The sequence below is a fragment of the Chiloscyllium plagiosum genome, chromosome 17 (genome assembly GCF_004010195.1).
Source record: "Chiloscyllium plagiosum isolate BGI_BamShark_2017 chromosome 17, ASM401019v2, whole genome shotgun sequence".
In the NCBI taxonomy this organism is placed as follows: domain Eukaryota; kingdom Metazoa; phylum Chordata; class Chondrichthyes; order Orectolobiformes; family Hemiscylliidae; genus Chiloscyllium; species Chiloscyllium plagiosum.
Window position 1 is genome coordinate 35,914,383 of NC_057726.1, and position 6,064 is coordinate 35,920,446.

Below are 6,064 nucleotides of genomic sequence, written 5' to 3' on the forward strand. Positions count from 1 at the left end.
TCCTGATTTAACTTACATCCGACATCCAGACTACTGTTTGGGGGCCTGTAGATGACTCCCAAGAGGGTTTTTTTACCCTTAGAATTTCTCAGCTCTATCCACACTGACTCTACATCTCCTGACTCTTGGTCCCCCCGCGCAAGGGACTGAATATCGTCCCTTACCAACAAGGCCACTCCCCCCCTTCTGCCCATCAGTCTGTCCTTACGGTAGCACGTGTATCCTTGAATATTCATTTCCCAGGCCCTGTCCACTTGAAGCCACATCTCAGTTATTCCCACAATATCGTATCTGCCAATTTCCAAAAGAGCCTCAAGCTCATCCATCTTATTTCTAATGCTTCGTGCATTCATGTATAGTAATTTTAATTTTGTTACTGCTCTCACCCTTCCCATCTATCCTTATTTCACTCAACCTTACAGCATGATGCCTTTCAGAGTTTTCTGCCTCATTAATACAGTTGTCTTTCTTGACTTCTCTTGTTCTAACTTTCCCTTCAATTTCCTTTTTAAACATCCAGCTTGTCCCCTCCCCCCCGCTACTTAGTTTAAATGTAGCGGTGTTGCAGTAGAAAACCTGCCTGCCAGAATACTGGTCCCTAACCTATTATGGTGCAAGCCATCTCTCTTGTAGAATTTATGTTTACCACAAAATATACCCCAGTGATCCAAGAACTTAAATCCTTGCTTCCTGCACCAGTTCCCCAACCACACGTTCAAGTCCATTATCTCCCTGTTTCTGGCCACACTAGCCCGAGGTACTGGAAGCAAACCGGAGATAACCACCTTGGATGTCCTGCTTTTCAGCCTTCTTCCTAGTTCTCCGAAGTCTCGCTGTAGTATGTTCCTCCTCTTCTTCCCGACATCATTTGTGCCGACATGTACCACCACCTCTGGCTCTTCACCCTCATCCTTGAGGATTTCCTGCACTCTGTCCGCGATGTCTTTCACTCTAGCACCAGGAAAGCAATGCGCCATCCTTAAATCCCATCTGCTGCCACAAAAACCCCGGTCAGTTCCTCTGCATTTGGCTACATGTGATTTGAAGGAGCCCTAACAAAACTGAAATCAATGGCATCAGGGTGAAAGTCAAACAGAAAGGAAGATAGTTGTAATTGTTAGAGGTTGATCCATGGGACACCACTGCAGGAATTCCTCAGGTTAGTGTACTAGGGTCAACTATTTTCAGCTGCTTCATCAGTCTCCTTCTGCCCATTACAAAGGCAAAGGTGTAGAACTTTTCTCGGTGATTGCACAATATTTGGCACTGTGTGTGACCCTCAGATACTGAAGCATCCTGTGTTTAAATGTGGTATGATCTGAACAATATTCAGGTTTGGGCTGATAGGTGGCAAGTAACATTTGAGCTATAGAAGTTCCAAGCAGCGAATACCAATTAATGGTCCCAACTAATGTTACTATTGAACAAGACAAATCCCAGAATAAAATTTGGCTTGTTATGTTTTATTTAATATGGTAGTCTTTCATTGAAACATAAGCATACTTGTTTTTAAAAATAAAATAGAAGTTTACGTGAAAGAAATAAAACTAAAATAAAACACTGCAAACAATTTAAATATAATACTGTTTGAAAGATTTCCAAATATCCAACAAAGCTAAATCCAATCTATTTATCAACACTAACACTAACAATTAATTATAATCCAGAGAAATTTCCCTTTCTCCTCCAATTTATAGGTTTGACTTAATAGCTTTTTACTCAGTTCCTGTACTGCGAGATATGAAGCGTTATACTTTGAATCCTTACACAACTGAGATCTTTTACTTTCTTAACTTTGAATAACTAATGCAAATTTCAAACCAAACAAACTGAAACACACATTGAGGTAACATATTATTTTAGCTGCTAAGAACATTTTTGTGGAAAACCTATTTTTATATATGACTTTGAGAAAGACTAACAGCCCATTTGATTGACACCTTGTCCAACACCTTTAAAATTCACTCCGAGGACCACAAATGTACAATGGCAGCAGTGTATACCTTCTATAACATGCATAGCAGCAAATCACCATGGCTCCTTGTTAACCTTCCAACTGTGCAACCTCCACTGCTGGAAGGACAAGGGCAGTACCTATATCGGAACACCACCACCTGTCCAAGACATACACCATCCCAATTTGAAACTATCACCATTCCTTCACTATTGTTGAGTTAAAATCCTTTCTCCTCCCATCCTAACAGCACTGGGATTATAACTGTATCACATGGATTGCTGAGTTTGAAGAACACAGCTCACCACCACCTTCTCAACAGCAGATCGGGATTGGCAATAAATGTTGGCCTAGCCAGTGATACCCACATGTCATTAATGAATTTTGAAAAATGTTTGGTTCCAGCATGGACAGAAACCTATTAAATGATGGGCACATTTTTCAGGTGATACAGATAATTCAGTTGCTATAGCATCGCAACAATACTCAAGAAAGATTGGGAGTTGGAGCTTCACAATTTTGAAGGTTGCAATCAATAACCCCTACATTGCTTTGTGATGTCCTCAAAGAAATTCCAATGACTATTTAGAGTCATTGAGATGTACAGCACGGAAACTGACCCTTTGGTCCAACTCATCCATGCTGACCAGATATCCTAAACTAGTCCCATTTGCCAGCATTTGGCCCCATCCCTCTAAACCCTTCCTATTCATATACCCATATAGATGCCTTTTAAATGTTGTAATTGTACCAGCCATCACCACTTCCTCTGGAAGCTCATTCCATATACACACCACCCTCTGTGTGAAAAAGTTGATCCTTGGGTCCCTTTTAAATCTTTTTCCTCTCACCTAACCTATGCCCTCTAGTTTTGGACTCCCCCACCCCGGGAAAGACCTTGTCTATTTTTCCTGTCCATGCTCCTAAGGTCACCCCTCAGCCTCCAATGCTCCAGAGAAAAATAGCTCCAACCTATGCAGCCTTTCTCTATAGCTCAAGCCCTTCAACCTTGGCAACATCCTTGTAAATTTTTTCTAAACCCTTTTGAGTTTCACATCCTTCCTATAGCAGGGAGACCAGAATTGCACACAGTATTCCAAAAGTGGCTTAACCAATGTCCTGTACAGTTACAACATGACCTCCCAACTCCTATACTCGATACAATGACCAATAAAGGCAAGCATATTTGGGCGGCACGATGGCACAGTGGTTAGCACTGCTGCCTCACTGCGCAAGAGACCCGGGTTCAGTTCCTGCCTCAGGCGACTGACTGTGTGGAGTTTGCACATTCTCCCCGCGTCTGCGTGGATTTCCTCCGGGTGCTCCAGTTTCCTCCCACAATCCAAAGATGTGCAGGTTAAGTGAATTGGCCATGCTAAATTGCCCGTAGTGTTGGGTGAAGGGGTAAATGTAGGGGAATGGGTCTGGGTAGGTTGAACTTCGGCGGGTTGGTGTGGACTTGTTGGGCCCAAGGGCCTGTTTCCACACTGTAAGTAATCTAATCTAAAAAAAATTGTTTAGGAAGGGTTTCTCTTCCCTGTATGTACAGATAATACTTGACCAATTGTAAAGGATTCTCACGTTAAGGCAAAACGTTGTCATGATCCTCTATTTCTGCCAAATCCAGCCTTGCTTACACTAACATCCTAAGAATAGGAACATAAGTAGGTCAAACTATCCTTTGACTGTTCTGTGCTATTCAGTAACATCAGGGCATTGTGGCTCTATTTCCATTTTCTTTCCTGGCCCCTATTACCCCTAAACACCTAAAATCTCTCTTTAACTCAGCCTTGAAGATAATCAATGATCTAGTCTCTACTGCTCAAGGGAGAAGAGAGTTCCAAGGTCAAATTACCCTCAACTTCTCAACTCTGGCTTAAATGGATGCCCCTTACTTTTAACCTGTGCCCCCAGTTCTGTATTTCCCTCATGAGAAAACATTCTACCGACATCAATTCTGTCAAGCTCCCTCAGAATCTTATGTTTCAATAATATTGCACCTCATCTCTCCAAACTCCAATGAGTATATGCCTTTCTGAGTTAAGAAAATCAACTCTATGATTTCAAGCAAGTAGCTCCTCAATCAAAGGGCCATGTGAATGATTTGTTACAGAGCCATTACTTTTTTTGAAGTTGAATGGTGCACTGAACCCCGGATGCTCCCGATAAAAGATACGGCGACTGGAGTGTTACCTGTAATTGCCCCTGTAATTAAAGCTATTCTTGCTATGTGTCCTAGAGTTAACAGTTAAGTACTCAGTATCAATTTCACCTGCTTCTCACAGCGTTGGGCAGGTTACTTGCCATGCCAGAGCAATCTGTGTCTTCTAAGGTCATTGTTTGCAAAGAGACCTTAAAGGTCAGACCAGCTGAAATTGTGGCATCATTTTCTCTGCCTGTGCCCTGCTCAGGCCTCTTGTTTGGCTTCCTGTGCCAGCTGCTTCCTTGACAGACATGCTTAAAAGAAAGCCATAAATATGCTCAGAAGATACACAAACAGGTTCACAAATCACTAAGTCAACATGGCTGGAATTTTACAACAGAATTTGCAGCCAGGCAACTGGGTTCAGGGTTATTTTGGAGTATTTTACACCTCTCATGACCATACATGCAGTTAAAAATAGAAATACAGAAGGTAGCTTTTGAATTGCCTGTTCTTTCAGAAGCCTCATGATAAGAATGTCTTGTGCTGAGACTCAGCATTGAAACAAACTGCAAGTCGTGACTTTGTGGCTGTTAGGTGTCCACTAAATTGTTCAGAAGGAGTTTGTGCTGGTCTATTCTATTGCGATTACATTTATAAATGTGTGTTAAATCTTAATTACTAACCACAACATTATTCTGGAACTGAAAATTAACTTTAGAAGTGTAGATTCACATTCTTTAAGATTATAATTATTATTTGAATGTTAAAAATGTTTATAATTTTCTAAATCTCTTCCTTCATTACTTTTATCTCCATCTTTTCCAATCCTATTTGACCTCTCTATTGTCATTGAATGATCTATTTTCATTTACACTTGCTTGTTCAGAAACTAAAGGTGGAAACTGTCCCTGCTCTTTCTGATGGTGTACCACCCATTAAAGATGGAAAACAGGTACGTGAAACTGTCGGCTCTCTCTCACATTGGCTGAGATTGACTCTGTCACTATAGGATAAAGAACATCTTGATGAGCTCTCTGAAAAGGTTTGAACTTTTAAAAAAAGAAACTCTGGTCACAGTCTACTTTTGTCATTACAGGAGAAGTGGAGACACACATGACGTGGTATGCTCTCCATTACTCTCAATGCAGATGTGGCTAGAAGCTATAAAGATTAGATGGGTTTTAGCAACTCTGTCTATTGTAGAGTACAAGATAGGCACAGAATCCATTGATCATGAGTAAAGATATGGTCACAGGCATCATTCATTCTGCTGAATGTTAGAACTAGCACCTCATTGGTCCTGGTTAAGGACAGGTAGGAAGATGTGCATGGATGCAGACGTTGATAACAACAGTCTTGTCTCTTCCACAGGACCAGTAGTGGATGAGTTGTGACTGCTGACATCAGAACCACATGAGACATCAGAGGAGGTTCACCTATCTGAGGAGATAGTGTCACATCGATGTCAATGTGAAACACAAACACATGACGGAGTAAACAAAGTGTTACTGAGATGGAGAATGACTGCAGAATTCCAAAGTGCAGATGATTTAGTGCATGTGTCACAACAAGTCAGTATGCAGGTAAAGCAAGTAATTAAGAAAGCAGAAATTTCTGGAAAATCTCAGCAGGTGTGGCAGCATCTGTGGAGAGAATTCAAGAGTTAATCAGATCACTTGACCTGAAACATTAACCCTGATTTCTCTCCACAGATGGTGCCAGACCTGCTGAGCTTGTCCAGCAGTTTTTGTTTGTGATTTACAGCATCATTTACAGTTCTTTCAGTTTTCAATTAAGAAAGCTGATGGAATGCAATCCTTTATTACGAAAGGAATTTAACATCAAAATAAGGATGTTACCCTTCAGTTGTACAGTTCATTAGTGAGGTCACATTGTGAATATTTTGTAATCTGCATATTTGGAAATCTCTGCCTCAGAAGGTAGCAGGAGTGGGGTCTTTGAGT

At 41.2% G+C, this 6,064-nt stretch overlaps 1 long non-coding RNA gene across 1 annotated transcript in view; it reads left to right on the top strand.

The window, feature by feature from the left end:
• Positions 1-5,703, top strand: part of LOC122558674 — a 16,202-nt gene extending 10,499 nt beyond the window's left edge. Inside the window, exons 2-3 of the long non-coding RNA XR_006314219.1 lie at positions 4,987-5,052; positions 5,472-5,703. This is a non-coding gene — a long non-coding RNA (uncharacterized LOC122558674). The remainder of the gene's footprint in view (positions 1-4,986; positions 5,053-5,471) is intronic.
• Positions 5,704-6,064: the final 361 nt, after the last annotated feature.